The sequence below is a fragment of the Corvus cornix genome, chromosome 1A, assembly GCF_000738735.6.
Source record: "Corvus cornix cornix isolate S_Up_H32 chromosome 1A, ASM73873v5, whole genome shotgun sequence".
Classification (NCBI taxonomy): domain Eukaryota; kingdom Metazoa; phylum Chordata; class Aves; order Passeriformes; family Corvidae; genus Corvus; species Corvus cornix.
The window spans coordinates 32,399,213-32,418,745 of NC_047057.1; the positions used below are offsets into that span (position 1 = coordinate 32,399,213).

At 40.4% G+C, this 19,533-nt stretch overlaps 1 protein-coding gene across 7 annotated transcripts in view; it reads right to left on the reverse strand.

Annotated features, from left to right (window-relative positions):
• The window catches only part of AVPR1A (arginine vasopressin receptor 1A), a 35,167-nt gene extending 16,143 nt beyond the window's left edge, over positions 1-19,024 (reverse strand). For 2 of the 7 annotated variants that reach the window (XR_005604526.1, XR_002043318.3), the window contains exons 1-4: positions 18,938-19,007; positions 18,200-18,438; positions 17,294-17,365; positions 13,938-14,136 (exon numbers count right to left, since the gene is read on the reverse strand). The gene's annotated coding sequence lies outside the window, so the exon portion shown is untranslated. Of the gene's footprint in view, positions 1-5,620; positions 14,137-17,293; positions 17,366-18,199; positions 18,439-18,937 lie in introns of those variants that run through there. The other 5 variants (XR_002043316.3, XR_002043317.3, XR_005604525.1 and 2 more) reach the window with 5 other exon arrangements.
• Positions 19,025-19,533: the final 509 nt, after the last annotated feature.

Consider the following 19,533-nt stretch of genomic DNA (forward strand, 5'->3'; position numbering starts at 1 on the left):
TTTGGGGACTGAGACAAATTTAGAAGTATAGCGTCCCAATTATTTTCTTGTGTCTAATTCATATAAGTGACGTTTGAGTTAATAAGTAAGTGAAGTCTGTCCTGCTTGTACTGTGCATTTTGCAGAATTCAAGTTTTGTTTTAAAAATAAAAACCACATAGATTTTGTAGGTATGAGAACATACCCTATTCAGGCATGGGATCTGCATTATTAACTAAATCTGGAGATACAACAGTGTAACAGTGGATCTGAGAGAAAAGAGTTTCTCTTTAAAGACTCCAAATCTGGAACACATTTATGACTTCAAGGGGCAATATACTCGCATATAACTCTTTTACTAAGGGATAACAAGCTGTTTCTGTTGAAATCCATTTTCAGGAGGGAATAAACTGTGCTGCAGCAGAGGAAATGCAGGGGTGACAGGAGGAGAAACAAGAAACAGGAAAGAGGGAACAGAAGAAATGAGGAAAGATCAAACTCCATTAAGACAATATTGCCCATAATGATGAAATATCTGGTGTTTTGGCTGTAATCATCAAAGGATAGAGGAGAGGTAAGATTTGTAGGTGATATCACTACTAATGATTTGTATCAGTTGCTTTAATGAATTTTATTACCTTTGCCTTCTAATGTGGCCTCTGGTACTGACAACCACCAAAGTTTTCTGTCAGAAACTTTGGTTGTCTTGGGTTTTTGCTTATTTGCTTTCGTTTGTTGGAAGTACACTAAAGAAATGTTCACTCCTAATTTTTCAGGATTTCATGGAAAATCCTTTAATCTAAACCCCTCAAACTTTTCATTTTTCTGTGAAAAACCTAACACTGCTTGCAGGAGAAAACATCACTGACAATTAACGGTTTTTTTGCTGAGTGATTTTAGTACATATAATACTACATTGAACATGACCATATTTTTCAAGCAAAAAGATTAAAATATGAGCTACTAACTTCACTGAATAAATGGAATTATTTTCTACCCTAAAGAACTGCCCTGGCTCACAACAACTTCTCTTCTTATTACCTAACTGCTGAACTAATTTGTAATGATTTCCTGCCACTACCTCAGAAGAGAAAAAGTTATGGAGTAAGGGGAATCACACTAAATGTACCCTGAGTCCTGCGATAGGGATCCCACTGGTGGGAGCTGCCCTGCAGCTTTACGAAGTCTCCTACAGTAAGTACAACAGACGAAGTAACACCTGCTGAAGAGTATTTCAAAGAATGACCAGATATGCCTCCAAGGTGCTGTCCCCACTGAGTACAGGGAACAAACTCAGATGGATGCTTTGATCCCCCAAACAAGACTGAATCCATCAGGCACCCCTACTTTGCTCAGGGTTACCCCAAAGGCAGGAAGTTACTTGGCATCTCTTCTCCAGTCAAGGCAGGTGATATTCTAAGCCCCAGCCATCCTCCAAAGATACTGAGGGTCAGAGCCAGCTTTATCTGGACTTTGTGGAAGTTCTGAAGCCCTGGCATACCAGAGAGGGAATGTCTACCTGCCATTCATCATCCAGAAGCAAGATGTGGTACCCTCTGGATGATGTGACAGGTTCATAGTCTAGGGAAGACGACTCAGAAGTGGGTTTCCCTGAACTACTCAGCTGAAACTTTTATGCAGAGGCCACACAAAATTGTTGGTTGCTGTGGCAGAGCCTTTGAGGCAGGAAAAGCTGCAGAGGAGGCTGCAATAGTAATCAGAGAGCACAATGAAGCAATGTCAGAGGTGCAGAACTCAAAGTCCATCTGGGCACAAAGTAACTCAAAAAGCTAACAATAGCCCACGCAAATCTTGTCTTACACAGAGGGGACAGGAAATATTTTTTGAATTTGCTTTTATTATGTAGTTCAGACCGGCATTGCAGAAAGTGTGAAGAGAGCAAATAGTAGCAGGCAGGAATTTCTGGAAGCAGGTGGGGAATGAAAAGTGAAGAGTCTAATGGAAAAGCAGGGATGGAGGTGGGCAGCAAGAAAATGCTTGTCAAAACTACAGCAGAAGTAGGACACAGCAAGGTAAGGAGAGGTTAAGATTGTGCATGTCAGGAACATGGACGGGAGAGAAAACAGATCTATTTCCTGACTCTTCTTAGGGTAAGGCATGATGATATCATGGCTTCTGTTGCAGTGTTTTCTAGGGCTGTGATGGCAACAGATGGCTTCATGTACTTCTAGATGGTGTCTGTTGCTGAGATGAGGGGGGAAAGTGAGGTCAGAGTAGGTGCACAGGGCCTGGAAGACATTAGTGATGCTTCTGCTATGAGGTGCTTCCACAGATTGTTAGGGCATTAGCAGAGACCACAACATGTCTGTATCCCAGGGTCTATGTCCAGCTGCCCAAAGCTCTGTTCCACTGAGATCATGAAGGATGCAGGATCAATTTCAATGTGTGAGTGGCCTGGGTTCAGAAGTGTTTAGGACTCTTGCCAGGGTCACTGTCAAGTAGACGCGTAGTTTGGATGCAGCTACCTCAATTTGGAGGCAGCAATTTTCAGTATACAGACAAAGCTTGCCTTTTGGCCATATGGTCAGAAATCATTGTCAGGCTCCCTCTGGTTACTAATCTGGTTATAGACATGGTCTTCTTGCAGACAACTGAGTTTATCTGGGAAAGAATCAACCTCTACTCCACCACCTGGCTGGTTTGATCTCCTCTCTGCAGTTCCCTGCATTGATCACCTGTATATGGGCCTCCACATTCATTCTGCTGGCTCTAGCTGACTTCTGTCATCACCTATGAAAAAGTGTTACCTTGAATCACCTTTGTCCCTTTAGAAGTTGCAAAGGGGTTAAAACAGCTTAGTGACTGTAAGCTCTGCTCTGTAACTCATTGATGTTACTGGTAGAGCCTGGAGAGAAAGTGACAGCAATGTGTGTACATACGGTGGGGCACTACAGCAGCAATGGCAGTGGAAAGCATTGCCTTACTTGAGAACATCCTTTCAGACCCTATGAAAACACAAGCAAGAAGGGAAAGAAAGAATACTTTGTGAATGGCAGGTGAAGGTCAGGTGCACATGCCTACAACACACACCCACACTTACTCTCTCTTCTGTTCTGTTTGACACATTGATTGTGGGAATGTGTGCAGGACTCCACTCACAGGGAGAAAGTCTGCCAGACCAGAGGGAAAATACTTATTCCAAGAAGACAACATTTCATGTCCTTCCCTTGCTTTTTATGTAGGATTATGATAGCCTCTCAGCATTAAAATAAACTGAAATGCTTCAAGGCAGTGCTATTTAAATTAAAGTTAATTTTATCCTCCTGTGCTGTGGAATAAGCAAGTATTTACCAGTACTCTAGGTAGAAAAGAGCTAAGATGAAATATGTTCTTTGTGTGTAGAAACCTCTTTCTGCATCAATAAATATAGCAAAGCCAATGCCTGCCATGTCCTAAATTCTTACGCAGGTTTCTGCTTTCCATCAATTTCAACAGATTCACTGACACCCAAAGGCTTTGTTATAAGGGTTGATAACTGCCACAGTAGTGGGAGGCAGAACCATCCATTATCCAAATGACTTTGCAGAAAAGCACTAACTGATATTTTAATTCTCCTACCTGTATTCCTGGCCATCTTCCAGTTCTGCATGAGCACCTTCAACCCAGGTTCCTGGAGCTGGAAATGCACCTGCAGTTTCAACACTATTCTAGACTATTAACACTTATGACTTGGAAGATTTTAATTAAAATTTCATATTAATAATACAAAACACAAAATGGTTTGTTACTGAAGATAATTTCACACAAATGTAGACAGTTTCACACAAAAATTCTTACATTTTCTTCCACTAGTCTTCACTTCTCCACTACCACGAGAAATGATGTAACGTTCAGTTTTATGCTATATAGTAGATACGGGAAACATGAATGTCTCCCTCCTTATCATTCCTTGGCCTGTAGCTCCTGGCTAAATCACCCATTTCCCTCTTCTGCCCTCAGGCAGTATAAACAATTTCCCTGCACTCTTTGCTGGGATCCAAGAAACAAATGATCAACAGAAGCTTAAATCTATCACTAGCATATTTGGAGATAGAATACACAAGATATGGCCTGCATACTTGTCCCAAAGAAAAATGGGGCTTAAGTTGTGACTAGCACCATTGCCAGAAGAAGAAATTTCCCACCTTCAGATCTTAGGCATGGAACATGTTTAAATCACAAAATACAGAGAATTTACTGGCGATCTCAGTAAAGAGCATTTCGCAAAACATCAGGGCTCCTATGCACCTGGAGATGGAAACTTTCACCCAAAAGTCCATCCGAAGGCAGAAAGACTCTGCATTGTGTTGAGGGGGAGGAGCTGGGTGATCCTTCTCCCCAGACAGCATACAGCACCAGGAGATCTATCAGAGAAACTGCTCATGAGGTGGAAGGAGAATCGTAAAAAGAGCAATAAACCCACATGTTCTTTCAAATGTTCCTGAAGTCTTGCAGAAGCACTTGGGACCTGGCTGCAGTGACACTTCTTTATGTCACCTGGGGTTCTGCCTGTGTCCAGCCAAGGATGCAGCAAATGTTACCCATTTGCCATCAGGACTGGCGTGCAAGAGATCTTTTCAGCTGATTTGGTTGGAGCTGTGGGTTTGGCTCTTCCTGATGCCTCTCATGCTTACTTCCTTTGGTGAAATTAAGGCTTCACATGCAGAGTGTATCACCTGTACCTCCAGAATCAACCTAGTCCAGTGAACAGGACTGTGTTCTCCCCTTCCCCCTTGCACACCTCTTCATCTGCTTTGGGGGGATCCTGCACTAAAGTTTGTGATCAGAGATGACAGAATTAAATTCCACAAGCTTTAAAAGAAACTTTAGAAATGCTGGACCATTCCTATCCTCATTTGTCCATGACTGTGTTAAAATATTCAGTTTACACAGTGTTCAGCATTGGTGCCTGTCAGACCTGAAGGTTCTGCTTGCTTATCCAGATATCAAAAGCAAAAGGTAGAACACCCTGGGCACTTGTACTATACTGCTGCCTTGCAGTATATCTAGTTGTCTTTCATTTATGTAGGAAACCTATTTAAATTTGATGCACCCTTTCTATTTTGTGACACCACAAGCAAGCAAAGAGCTCTTGTACCTTTCAGTAAACCTGCACCACCCTTTCAAACCCTGCAGTAGATTGCAATTCAATTTCCTATTTGCATAAGAATATTTGAGAACAGGGTACTTGCACCTTTTGAGAAATATGTGAGGCACTAAACCCACTGTGCTTCCACATGACCTTCAAACTGAAGGTCAATCCATATTCTCAATACTCTCATCACAGATGGTAAATTTGATACCACACTTCTGGCATGAAGGACCATTTTTGTGTCTAAAATAAAATATAGCTAAATGCTCTAAATTTTGCCAGTACAGAATGATTCAAGAAAAAAGCACGTTGTTCCAAGACCGATGGTGGTGATGTGGGAGTTCAGAAAGGTGGCTGAGAGAATTATGGGACCCAGTCATTGGAAGAAATAATTATTACTTTACTTCTGAGAGACATGCCTGCTTGAATTTGACCTGGCTTTTCACAGAAACGGCGCTCCCTGGCTACCTGCCTGCACTGAGCAGGTGGTGTCAGAAACAGAACCAGCACACCACAGCTGAATTTCTCAAGCCAACACAGAAGACCAAGTAAGAAGGATAAGCATTTTTATCACTACTCAATTCTGAAACGGCCATCACTTCTCTATACATTATTTTCAAAAGGGAGTGAAACTAAAACTAAGCATGATTTACTAACTTGAAACTTTAAAGGGGGAAAAGAAACTTAGAATTGAGAAGATCATATATATATATTATCAATCTCCAGGCAAATGAGTGATAGAAATTTGGAAATTAGGTGGTAAGTTACCTACTGCACACAAAAACTCAGAACCTTTTCTCCTACTATCTGTTTCCTGTCCTGTCTGCTAGCAGAACAGTTACCTGATGACTTACAACAGGAGGACACATGCAAAAGCTAAATATAGCTCAGTCATAAGTGTTTATATTTGAAACATCTGTACAAATGGATACAAAACAAATGCACTGCAGCAAAACACACACAAAACACAGAGAAACCCATCACATGACACCAGGATCTGCAATCTGTGCACATTCTGAACAAAAAACCCCACTTTTTGCTGTGAGCATGATCAAACAGGTTACCCAAAGAGGTTGTGGAGTTGTCATCCTTGAAGAGGTTTAAATTGTGACTGGACACAGTTTCTGGCAACATGCTCTAGGTGACCCTGCCTGACCAGGTGAGTTGGATCACATATCTCCAGCTCTCTCTTTCCGCCTAAGGACTTCTGATTAATTTGTGTAAGTACTAACACATGCAGTTCATTTAGAAGTAGTAGGCTCACATGTCACGTTACACACATACCACTTCCACTCTCCTGTGTGAAAGCACAACAGGAGTTCATGCAGATCAACAGTTTGTGAGGCCCTGGTAACCACCTAAACAGATTATAAGGTATGTTATGGGAATAGATTAAAATAATTTGTTCTTCTGCCTTGGTCTGCCCATTTGCCTTAGTAATTTTTGCCCCAATTGCTTTCATTGACTGCAAAAATCCCAATTATTAAAGACAACACAATATTGTTGTTTCCTTACTGCAAGTAGCTTATCTGGGGAATGTGTGCAGGATAGGAGGGAGCTTTCTTACGTATGCTCTGGGCCCTTTTCACATCACTTGTAAAAAAAATGGGCTAATATTCACAAAACACTTTGCTCTTTGTACAAGCACTTATGAAGTGGACACTTCTATTGTGCTACCCTGACAGGAATCCTTTTTGTATCTTTTGTATACTCTCATAAAGAGAATGAAGAGTCTAGTTAAAGGGGATATTTTGTGGCAGCTTGCTTTATTTTACTTTTATTTTTAATGTGTCATTATTGTATGGAAAAATGGAATCTGTCTTGCCATTTTCATTCCCAATTAATCTTTCCTACACTGGATGTCCAAAGGGCTTCGGGTGATTCCTCAAAGAGGCCATTTCTCCAAGCCAGGAGGACAGTTTCCATTTTGGTGACTTGTACTGCAAGGTCCTCTCTGTTCTCTTTTCACAAGCCCATATTTGTAAAAAGCTTGTGTCAGGATGGCTCTATTGGTCAGAAAGAGGGGCTCTCTGAATCTGTATCCTATCACAGTTGCTAGTTGCCAACACCCAAAGAGAAAAACGTGTATCACTGTACATTACAAATATTTTCCCTCCAGCAGTTTGAAGAATAAGGATTTTACTGACCCAGAGAGGATTAATGTGTTTAAAGACTGTCATGGGTTCTTCTGGGAGTTTTGTTCGGTTGCCATTTGAACTCCTTGAAGTTCCAAGGTGGCCACGTGTCTGCCACCTGTGTATGTGGGAAGAACCAGAACAAGGACTCTCTTTTATATTGAGCATACACCAACTAGTTTCTCTCAGTGTCTTTCATTTTTGTACTAAACAGACACTGAAGGACTATTTCTTCAATGCTAGTCATGATTTCAGAGACTTTTGTAGTATCTCATCCCTCAAGATATTTCTTTTCCAGTCAATCTGGGCATTCCTTGCACAGAATATATTCCATACTTTGATCACCCTTGTGGTCTACCTTTAAATTTTTCCATGGGTACCACCCATTCTGAAATGGAAGAAAGGAGACATGGCATTTCAGATAAGAGCAAACCATCAATTTACACAGTGGCGTAACTGCTTTGCTATGTTCCTTTCTAATCCCCTCTAATATACAAGTGGGTTTTTCACTGCTCCTGACTGTTAACCTAGTAGTTTTCTAGAAACACTTGTAAGACTAAAACCTTGCTTGAGAGACAGGGCATGCTCCTCCCTGGAACAGGGATGACCGGACAGTAGTAGCCCTTCTTCTTAAGTTCCCATCACAGTCCAAATTCCAGTTAGTAGGCATATTTGCTGAGGGGTGGGCTTCAGTGGTCAAAGATGAACCCCTGTTTCTTTGCAGTTTGCTACAGTGGGCAAAAGTCCTTCGATGATTTTAACAATGTTTAAGCCATTAACCATTTCAGACCCTCACACCTGCCCCTATAATCATGGATTCCCCTGTTCTGATATAAATTTAAACCAAGGTCCAGCACAAGAAGGGAATTTTAAAGCGAATTCTTGAGCCATGGCGTATCACATGAATTCTTGTCCACATGTTCTGGTCAGGGATATAGCATGGCACAGCTCTGTAAAGGATGGAGCTTTGAGCTTCCCCTGCATTAGTGTGAACAGAAAGCTGACCACAGTAGAGTAAACACATCCCCTTCCCAGCACATTTGGTACCTCATGCACAAGTCAGTTTTCGGAGAGCTGTATCTCTTCCTTGAAACAAGGCAGAACCACATCAGATATACCTGAGGCCTCTGTGGCAAGACGACAAGCACAGTACTTGCATGAGTGTTAAGCAAAAATCAACAAGCACCTTTCACTTTTAATGATGCCTGATGCCCCAAAGCTCTTACTACCCCGTCCATTTATTTTTCCTTTTTATCTTTATGCAGTGACAATGTTCAACTTTGCAACAGATGTACTGGTGAATGCCACAGCTTCTGAAGAGTCAGTAGATGGTTATCATAGAAAGTAATTTATATCAAACCACACTCCCCATAAGGCATAAGAAAAAGCCAGTCAGTTCCATGGCCCATCTTTAAAAACATTTCCGATGCTTTCCTTAGCCATTCTTGGAATTGTGGTGTCTGTCTGCTGAGTTTTTCCTCTTCCGGAGTTTGACTTTCACCAGTACTCCCTGTATTAAATTTCACATTTCCCTGCATTAGCTTTGACATTACCCTGCTTTTGTATTCTGGAATAACTTTTCCTTCAAGGGTAAGCATGTACTTTTTCCTCACCAAGTTTAAAGTAGGTAAAGCATCCATAGTAATCTCCCAGTGCTCAGGTAATTCAGTCACTGTGTCTTCACCCAGGTGGTGTTGACTTAAGTTCTACTCCAGGCTCAGTCATTTGCCTCCAGATCTGAGATCCAAATAAATCCTAGTCCATGTGGGTTGCTCCAGAGCCTATGTTTCTCAGACTTCAATATGTCATCAGAAAGGATCATCAAGACTAAGTATATTAATGATAAAAGGGCAACTATTCAGGAGGGAACCAGCCAACCTGAAAGAGAAAAGTCAAGTTATCAAAAAACTCCCAAATGTACAAATATTTTCCTTGGTGTTCAAGTGACATGTACAAGACGTTGTTTGGCCTCATCTGACAATGAACCTCTTTGTCTGTCCATGCATTTCTCTGCCTACTTTCTTTTGGGGAAAGAATGTTGCCAGGACAGAGCAGGTCACAGTGATAATGACTGCAGACGTAGTCTGACTGCTGAAGGTGGATACTCCTGAAAATCTGTTGGCTGGTTCATGGAGAGAGGAGAAGGCTGGGACAGTGCAAGGGATGCTTCACCAGGAGGAGGAGTCCTACAAGGACAAGGCAGTGCTATTACAGAACAGTGGAGTGAGTACAGTGGCGTTTTCCCTTTCCCACCTTGCTGAAAGCAACTGTTCAAGACTGGTTTAGGGTGAATTCAGGATGTGCTCAGGGAGAGGAAACTAGGAGGATCCAGAGGAAAATGCTCCAAGCTCTCTGGAGGAAGTTTAACTGTGGCTGTTGCAGGAGCCTCTCAAAACTGGAACAGCAACAGAAGATGAAAAATACAACAATGTTCACATTGCATGTTAGACAAATAGGCATACCATGGACACTGTGCATGTATTTTTTATGCAAGAGAAAGAAGACGCATAGGACTGAGAAAGAGAGATGGCTCATCATCCCAACATTCTGTAATTCAGGCAAAATGCATAGTGTCAGGAGCATATGTCTCGGTATATTTGGACAGCTTAGTCGTAGAACCCCATCCATATAACAGAAAGTTTATAAGCTAGGATGGCCATCAGAAGATGCACAAACCCATATTTTGGAAGTTAAGAATGGTACCCAGAGTGGGACTGACTGAACTTGCACACATCTAGGCTGCCTTTCAGGCTGAATATACAAGATATTCCTTCTGGTTCATAACTTTCATACTGATTTCCCTGTCCACTCCAGTGTCTGCAAATAATTTCTACCCACTGGCAATGCAGATAAGAACTATTTCTCCAGTCCCCACCACACAGAACTAACAGCCAGGGGTTCCCAGAGTTTAAGTAGTTTATTATGGCCCAGAATTTAAGGCTTCCAGACAACTGTGACCGTCTATGGAGGAAAAAAAACTTTGGGACATTGGAAATAACCTTGGTTGTTTAACTGTGTTCACCACTGTGAATATCCTTAACAAGGTTTACAAACAACCTTGCAATCTCTAAATTAGGGCATGACTGGAAACAGAACACAGTCATTCCCTGTTTTCACTGTTTGTTAGTTTCTTGGAGTTGCTGTGAGTAATCAGACTTACAGGCTGAAAAATGAGATGTGCAGAAACCCCTTAGTTCTTCATTAGCAGGAAAATACTAAATTAGTAGGAAAATGGTCTTCACCTAGAGGGGAATTTTAGGAGTATTTATCGTCCCTTTGTGTATACCTGAAATACTCTTCCTTGATAATAAGCTTGGAGCCAAGAATTTCTCTTAATTCTTGTTCTATTGATGTGCTTGAAATGAGATTAGCAGAAATTCCACAAAAAAAAAAAAAAAAAAAAAAAGAAAGTTAATTCTTCTTCCTAAACCTAACAATTTATTAAAATATGGAACTTACTTACAATTGGCTTTTTCTCTTTTAATAAGGCTTTAGCTTGGGTTTGGGACAATGCAATGAAACTTGTCTCTGTTTAACACAAAAGGTATTCTGCAGTGGCACAGTAGGATGGTTCCAGCTGACCTCTATCACATCTGTTAAAGATGCTATTTTATCCTGTAAGAAGACTGAAGACATTCAGCCAGACTTCTCATCAGTCTGGTTAAAAAGCTCCAGACTGAAAATGAATCACAAGAAATTTAATCATGCCTTATAAAATAGAAACACTTTTCCTGTTCAAATAAAGTATTTTGTGATGGCTAATATATCACTTGTCTCTCCTCTTCTGCTTTAGCTGTGGCTCTAGGCATTTTTTTCAGGAAAACAGTGAAAAATCAACACAGTTTGGGGAAAAATGAAGGGTATACAAACCGAATATATGAAATGCATTTACAAGAATAACTTTTATAAGAAAGTTTAAAAAAAGGCAATCATGTAAGCCTTCATCTGAAAGAAATACAGACAAGTATTAAGTATTTTTGCATCTGTTAGTCCAAAAATAGACATTTGCAAGCAGGAAGTTTTGGCTGTGCTATTTTGCCATTTAGTTACAGTATCAGAATTTCAAATTCTGAAGAGTAGAATATTAATGTATTTTAGAAAAAGGACTATATTTCTCACATAAAATATAACAAAGTCCGTACGATCACAGTCTGTTCTCATCACATAGCCATAATACTTACCATAGGATTTTTTATGCACAAGATAGAAGTAAAAGTTGCTCTTAGAGGACAAAAAAAAAATGGTTGAAGTCTATTAAGTGGCATAACTAGTGCACCTAACTAAACAGGAAGTCCATCGTGTGTGATAAATAACACAGATAAAAGAATGCTTATATTGTACAGAATTTTGATCAGAAAACAACCCTTGAGACACAGACCAGGGCAGAAAACTATCAAGATATTACAACTAGTATCATGTCTATAATAAAATGAAATTCTCCCTGAAGTTCCAGAAGAAAAAAATAACAAAGAGTAGTTGTGCACATTATTTTTATGTCTATAGAGCACAATGCTGAAGAAATCCCATCATGCTTTGACTGTGAGTGCTGGGATAAACCAGGCCAAAGAAGGTAAGTCTGCTCTTCTCATCTGTACTTTTATGTTTAGAGAAATTATGAAACTGTCTTTGATCTGCCATCAAAAGGGGCAGCTTCACCTTCCCCAACCCTTCTAGCCAAGGATCTCCCACTTACAGTACCAAGAGCAGTCTTAGATTGTTAGGTCAGTTGTAAAACTGCATCCTCCAAACAGCCTTCTTAAATGTTTTCCCTTTGGACAAATCCAATAACTTGACAAACTGTGTCTAAATCACCTACATAACAGGAATTACCAAAGCTTCCAACACCAGTGTGTCTGAATGGGACAGATGATGGTGGAATGCTGCTTTCCTGTGAAATGTGTGACAAATGCAGTTTAAAAGCAGATGCCATTTCAGAAAAGTCTCATAATATTAGAAGTTCACACAACCATTGGAGCACTGATCACCTCCTTAAATCATCGAGGAAATATTAACTTGATTCGAGGGAGAAGGGAGCTTTCTCATAAAGCTGCCAGTATTGGAACTGGGGCATGAAGTTTTACTAAGATATTTCTGAGTTCAGTATTGCAATACAGAATAGAAGCTCTCATTTTGAAGGCTGCATACACACTCCCTTCTTTTAGTGCTCACCACAGTTGACCATCTCCTCACTTGCTTTCCAATTACCCGCCTCGGAACACCAAACATCAGCCAAATACCTTCTCAGAGGTCATCCTTCTCAAATAGTGCCTCCTGCATTCCCAACTACCTCTAGGAGTAATGGGCCTACTCAGGTTCCAAGGTGAGCATCTTTCATGCAAGTTTTGCTTGGATGGTTAAGAGTCTACTGACTGTACTACTTCAGTGACATTGGGGACTTCCCTACAGTCTGGTCTACAAACTGGGCAAGGTTGTGGCGAGTGCCCTGAGGGTATGACCAAGAGCAGTAGGGTGTTCTGTGGCTGCCAAGACATGGGCATGCAACAAACAACAGACACTCTGTGAGCCTCTGGGAAATGCCTCTGTCCATGGACAATACCAAGGGACAGAAGGAAAATGAGAATGGAGTCCACTAGAGGAGAGGTGTGCTCCTGAGAATCAGATTCTCTGAATGGGAAAAAAAACCCTAAGAAGATGCCCAGGGTCACAAAAGCAAACAGGGTGCCATCATGCAAGGGAAGAGGATCACTTTGCAATTTGCAGTTTTACAGCAGCATCTGCAAGAAGGCAAGTGTAGACACAAACAAAGAACCAGTCATCTTATATTCTGATAAGAGTTTCTTCCAGTGAACTGGATCCAGACAGAGCCCATGTCTTTCACCTCAGCTACTCCTGTGTCCAACCTCAATTACACAGCAAGAGCTATACTGTTGAATTGCAGTCTGAGACAGTGAAGAAATATCTCTTCTAGCTGTCCTCTCTGAGAATTCATCACCTCCCTCGTTTTGATGTGAAGGGACTATCTTTGGTCTGGGTGAAGTGTAACTTTTGTTGACCCACACTTTCGTGAATTGTGTGCAATATCCCTTTGCTGGTATAAGAGGTTATAGGCCCAGAAAAGACAGGGATGAGGGACTGGGACAGGCCCTGGTGAACAAGTAAAGGAATTGCTGTTGATCTCAGATGACACAGAATAACAATGCAGAGGACCAGTAAGGGGTCCATCTCTGGCTGCCAAAGTTAGGGCAGATGAATCTCATTCAGAAACCTCTGATAAGTCCTATGGGTTAGTTATTATGTTTGTCAAGACAGGACTTGGACTGTGCTTGTGTGGCTGGAGTGATAATCCCTCTGCCATCTGTTTCCTGGGAATCACCAAGAAGTCACCCACTGCAAGATGCTGTGATGATCTCATCTGTTGGAGCTAGCACAAACTGTCTTGCCTCCACTGAATTTGGGTTTTGGCCATGGAGGCAAGAAGTGCACCAGCCTGTACACTCCTCCAGGGCTGCCACAACCAGCAGAAAATAGCATGATGTAAAGACAATTCAGGCAGCACATGCTGTGTTCAAGTGGAAGAAACAAACTATTTTTGCTTCTGTCATCTTCTTTGTCCAGCAAACTCCCAACTGACGTTTGATACGTGGGAGACAAGCAGAACATTGAAATCTGAAATGCTGACGGATGCTCCAAGGAAGTGACATGGGCGATTTACCTGGTCCTCCTCATCCTTTTCCCCAAGTCCTACAAGCTGCACCACACCAGTTACCAACCTGTTAACCCATACTTTGGGAAGAGCTGGTCCCATGGTTTTTTTTCCTCCTGGTCATGCTGCACCATGCTAGATACCTGAGCCAGCCCAGGCCTCCCTTCACCTACTTCAGGACTCCAGAATTATTCAGGCTCCAAGACTTCCTCAGCATTCCCTGAAGTATCTTTCTCTCCTTAGCCAAGACAGAAACAGCTAGTCACCTAGAAACATAAAAAGTGGAATTTAAAGGTTCTATTAGAAGCAATAAAAAATTATTATATTTATCTTACAAAGAAGATACCAGATAAGCAAATACAACTGAGTTATGACAGGCTACAATTCGCTTAAATTTAATACAGTATAAACATCAAATTTCAGCCAAGAAAGTTAATCAGATCATAAAAATTTGTCTAGACATTGTCAGATGTCAGACTATGGAGACACAAATCTATCTTTTTAGTAGAAACACAGAAGATATTAATATTGAATCAGATTTCTGTAATAAACCACAAACCATGTTAAAAGCCAAAATCTTAATTTCGCAGGTATACTCTGCCTCCCATCTCTATGGGATTGCATGTTACAGACTCCTGAAAGGTTTTAAAAAATCTCTAACATATGGCAGATAAGATTGTTACAGTTCCATTCTGAATACATGCACAGGCATCATCTGCTCTGCATAATACTGATGTTCTTCAGGGTGCCACCATGTTCTCTATTTAAGAAAGCAAAAGGAGCATTCCCTTCCATTCTTTCCCTGAATATTCATGCCAAAAATTCTTTCCATCCCTGATTACAGAAGATTTACGTTGCTGTTATCTTTATTATTAGAGAATAAAATATAACAGCAACAGTAATAAGATTGATACTGTTCATTATAATTATCAATATTGATTATAAACTGTTGTGGGGAAACAGAAACAAACAACTTTTATAAGTTACTGAATTCTACAGAAAGTCACACAGCATAAAAAAACATTTCCTAATTGCAAGAACAGGGAAGACTTTTTATCTACCATGGCACTAACAGTGAACGACGTCTTTCCATACCATTACTTGCAACTTTTGAATCTCAGACACTTCAGCCAGACACTTCTTGATGTCTAAAGTCTTGTAAAGCACGAGTTAGTTTGAGATATATAACTAGTGGGCAGCGTGTTGCAATTAAGGTGTTAAAGTGTGTAATTTCCTGTTGGTGTTGCTATCCAACTTGTTTTGGATTTCAAATGCATTTCAGCCACCAACTGATAATGTTCCATCCTTATTAAAAATATTTTTGTATATTCAATGATAGACACTCTTTTTCTGTTCCTAGGCAAAAGTTGTGCTGAAATCTGGAGTATTTAATCTGTTTTTATTACTATTAGCTTTTATTACTGTTGGTCATTAAGTGTAATTTTAGTAATCCATTTGGCAAGATGTATGATGAAAGATCTTAAATTTGCTAAACCAGAGTTTACCCACTCTTCTGCATTTCAGACAAGAGAGGCAAGTGTCAATGGACCATCTACACTCATTTCACACTCTTTTGAATGAAGAATAGGAAATTTTATGTATCATGGCTCATTGCAGAGAGACTTTGGATCCCTTTCTAGTCAATAAAGCAAAATAAGCCTTTTGTAGTGTGATCCATCTTATTGAAGATTTAGGAATCAGCTCTATAGATCCTCCTTTCATGCATACTTCTGTGCTTGGGAGGGTCTTAACTGGAAATTTTCCCTAGAGTCCTAAATGAAAACGTGTGCATTGAGGATTTATCTTTTTCTTAAAGCACTCATTTTGATTTGGTTTTGGCAGGACTGAATTTGGTTTTTTGCTTTTTTGGGGGGGCTTTTTTTTTTTTTTTTTTTTTGCACATGCTCACTACCGAGATTCACTAGTATTTCCAGATTTTGGGAAGGAAAACCAGGAGATTTGGGTGATGAGAGAGAAAAGAGCCAAGGGAAGAGCTCAGAAAAGAAGCAGCAGTATTGAGATATCATACATATATGGACAAAACATATGGATGCACATCACACATCTGTCCCCCTTCTCATTACAAAATTCAGCATTGCCACAATAAAAGTCCACATGTGGCCAGGCATTCCTGTACTTTCTGAATCTCATCTTCTTTTCTCTCTCTTTCATAAACATAGAAGATCCTGAGTTTCCTGGGACAGTGCTTATCAAACAGTCCCATCTAAATCCAACAGTTTAGATCCCATCTCTTGGATGGGATCCTGAGCATCAGGCAGGTGAATGCAGGACATCACCAGGAGCCCAGTGCACACAAGGGGTGTAGTATCATACTGTAGGTATCTTATTCAGAAGCAACTAATTACAAAACACAGGTAAGAAGACACCCATGCAAGCACAACTGTATTCTACTGACAGAGCAGTGCAAAACAGCTTCCAGCCAAACAGGCAAACATGGAGACAGGGAAGCTAAAGAAGGGGCAGATGAGCAGCCAGGGCACACTATCCCCTGAGAACAGCATTGCCAAGGGGCAGTATGGGGAAGGGGAAGGATACAACAGGGAGAGGAAGAGCAGAATGCTGACTCTTATGGAGTCAGCAATAAATCCACTGAGAAATTACCAAATTCAAATATGAGAGCCATCTTTAACAGACTTCCAGGACCTCTATGAAAATTCTCTGGACTGAGCTTTTTGAAAACATCTGCTATGGACCAATCCTATCTAAAAATCTCTTAGAAAAAATTGTTTTCTTTATTTTTTCACTACATTAGACTTGCCATTCAAACATCCATTCTTCCTATGGTAAATGGCTATATTTCTTAAGTAATTTTTTTATTATCTGGACCAGTAATTTAATTCCAGTAATTTTCGACTGAAGGAGCTATAGTCATAACTTTTAACACAGAAATGCTGTCTGCAAAAGACCTCTAGACTGTGAGGGTTATACTGAGCAGTCTTGCCTGTATAATTTAACCATTCACAGCTAAGTAAGACCGACTATACACCACAGAGCTGAGTTTTTTAAATTCCTTTGCAATAATAAATAATAAAGTGATTGACCAAACCATTTTTGTCGAAAAAATTACATAGCATATTACAGTAGAACTGAAATATAAATGTAAGACTAAGAAATCTTTACATGGTTTGCTACTTGGCTTTACAGTTTGTGAAGTACAGCAATTATTTAATTGCTAGTAGAGTCAATATATAATATTTCTCTTCAGTCCTTATCCTACTATTGCAGTAATTGCAGTGTTCTCTAGATCAAGATGAATTTCTTTCTATGGTTATAGAAGCTTTAGTTTTCAAGTTTCTATAAAATAGTGGCGATATTTTTGGTGACAGGAATGGGCTGATTTAATACAGTAGCTTCAGAAAAGATCCTAAGCTGTAATTCTCCATACAGAAGTTTTGGACTCACTGTGAATGATCTCTTCTACATACGGTGGTATTAGTTCCCTTGTTCACATCCAAAACTTCCCCATGGAGGGACCTGTAATAATAGTGACTATCATCAACACAAAGTCTTTGGACCAGCCAACATTCACCCTACTGGTCACCTCATTCCTAACAGCCCCTTAGCCCTATGATCTCTATCACCAGAGTGTCCTGACCCTGGCAGAGGGTGTTTTTTTGGGGGGATTGGCTAGAGCTTCCTACAGAGTGCCTCTGCCGGCAGGACAGCCAGCCTAGTACAGCAAAATGAAAGTGCAGCACATCTCATTGTCTGCAACCAGCTTTGCAGGGAGAAATGTTAGGCCAGAAAAGTACCAGAGCAGGAGTCTGCCAGCTGACAGTGACAACCAAAATGCTACTAGACATCTGTTTCGCAGTACTGTCAAGTGAAGACAGTCTCTCTAGGGAGAAACAGAAAGCAAACAGCACAAAGGGTCATGTTGAATCATTTGCCTTACTCCAAAAACCAGAGATGGTTCTCAACATAATTAAACAAATGCAATTTTTTCCATCACCAAAAATCAATTCAGCCAGCAGAAAATTGTGACGGTACTAAATATACATATGGAGGAAACAAGAGTAAAGTAATTTAATATATGATGTTTCAGTTCACACATAATTTAATTTAAAATTGTTTTTAATTTTGCGTATTAAATTTTATGCTTTGCTTCAGTAGAGTACCTCAACAAAGTAATTTCTGTAGAGATGAAAACCAGTGCTGCTGGGATTTTGGATTTAGTAGCTTTCTGTACATAGTTGCAGGAGTCTTGACACTTCGATACAGAACTAATTTATAAACCTATTTTGAATGCATATATTGTGATTGAAATACATTATTAATGTCCTTTGCAAGTTGATGGAGAAACCTTACCTTGTCAGACTAACTGTTGCAAACAGAAAGTTCAATCAGTAGAGAAATAAATTGGTGTACAATCAAGGCGTAGGAATATCTCTTGCTTCTTTTACCTTGCCTGGATATTTCATAATGATAGCCAAAAATACAAAATGCTTTGAAGGAATTGTGATCCTCCATTTTTAAGCCATTAACTTTTGAAACACATTGCTTCAGATATACCCTTTCCTGTATTATTCTGAGAGGGTGCAAGTCATCTGTAAAAGCAAAAATGGAACAACCCTTTTAAGAATATATTTGAAGGCAACCACTATTAATGCCTGTATAGTGGCCAAAAGATAGCCTATACATCCTGAGCAGAAACTGACTTAAATTCCAGTAAATCCTATTTCAGGTAGAAGACCATTAACATTATTAAATCAGTAGGCCATTAGGGGAAACAGCAGGAGCACAGTGATGGTAGTGACATTTTTCCTTAGTTGGTCCCAAAACACAGTCATGATGTCTCTGTTCCCTGGTCTCCCATACTGCTTAATGGGGTGCCATCAAGGTCCAGGAATTGATTTTCAAGTAGGAGTAGTTCTCCTGCTCAGCTCTGAGACAAACAATGGCATTTACTGCAGCAACTTGCTTCGGAGAGCAGGATGGGTCCCTGGAAAGTCTACCTCAATGTCTCTCCTTGATTTGCCAGCTCTACTCCTTTCCACTTGGGAAGATGTCTCCTCAAGGAATAACACCTAAAAGCAGACAACTCACCTTGCTAAGGAGTCCAGGGCTGCAGCCAGGTCTCTGCAGAATGAAGTGAAATGCAGTCTGACTGGCACATGGAGCTGGCGAGCTTCGGAGCTGAGCCAGGGCCTTGCTCCTCGGGGGAGGGAGCGTACCAAGCATTCCACCACCTGGACGACAGCAGTCTCTTCCACATTAAAGATAGTCTTGAAACTGTTAAACTGAAATAAAATATTCTTTTCTTGCAAGACCATTTCACAAAATCTCAAGTGGGAGCACATGAGAGGAGAGTAAGGTTATAGGGAGAGAGAGGTTCTTGACATATTGAAGTGTATTTATGGGTGTTTTGACAAGCAAAATTTTCCTACTTGATACTTGAAAACAAGCCAGGCCACCACCTACAGTATGAGTTTTATAAGAAAGAAACATACCATGACACCTACTTACCTAATCTTGGGGAAAATCTCTGCTCATACCCCAAACCTACCAATTGATTTAAACAAAAAGCTTGCAGCTAAAACATATGAACTGACATTTTTAAGAATCCAGGGATCTTGCTCCTGTGTACTTGTTCTTGCAGTTTTTTGCTTCCCCCAAAGAAGAAAAGAAAAAAAAATCCTAAC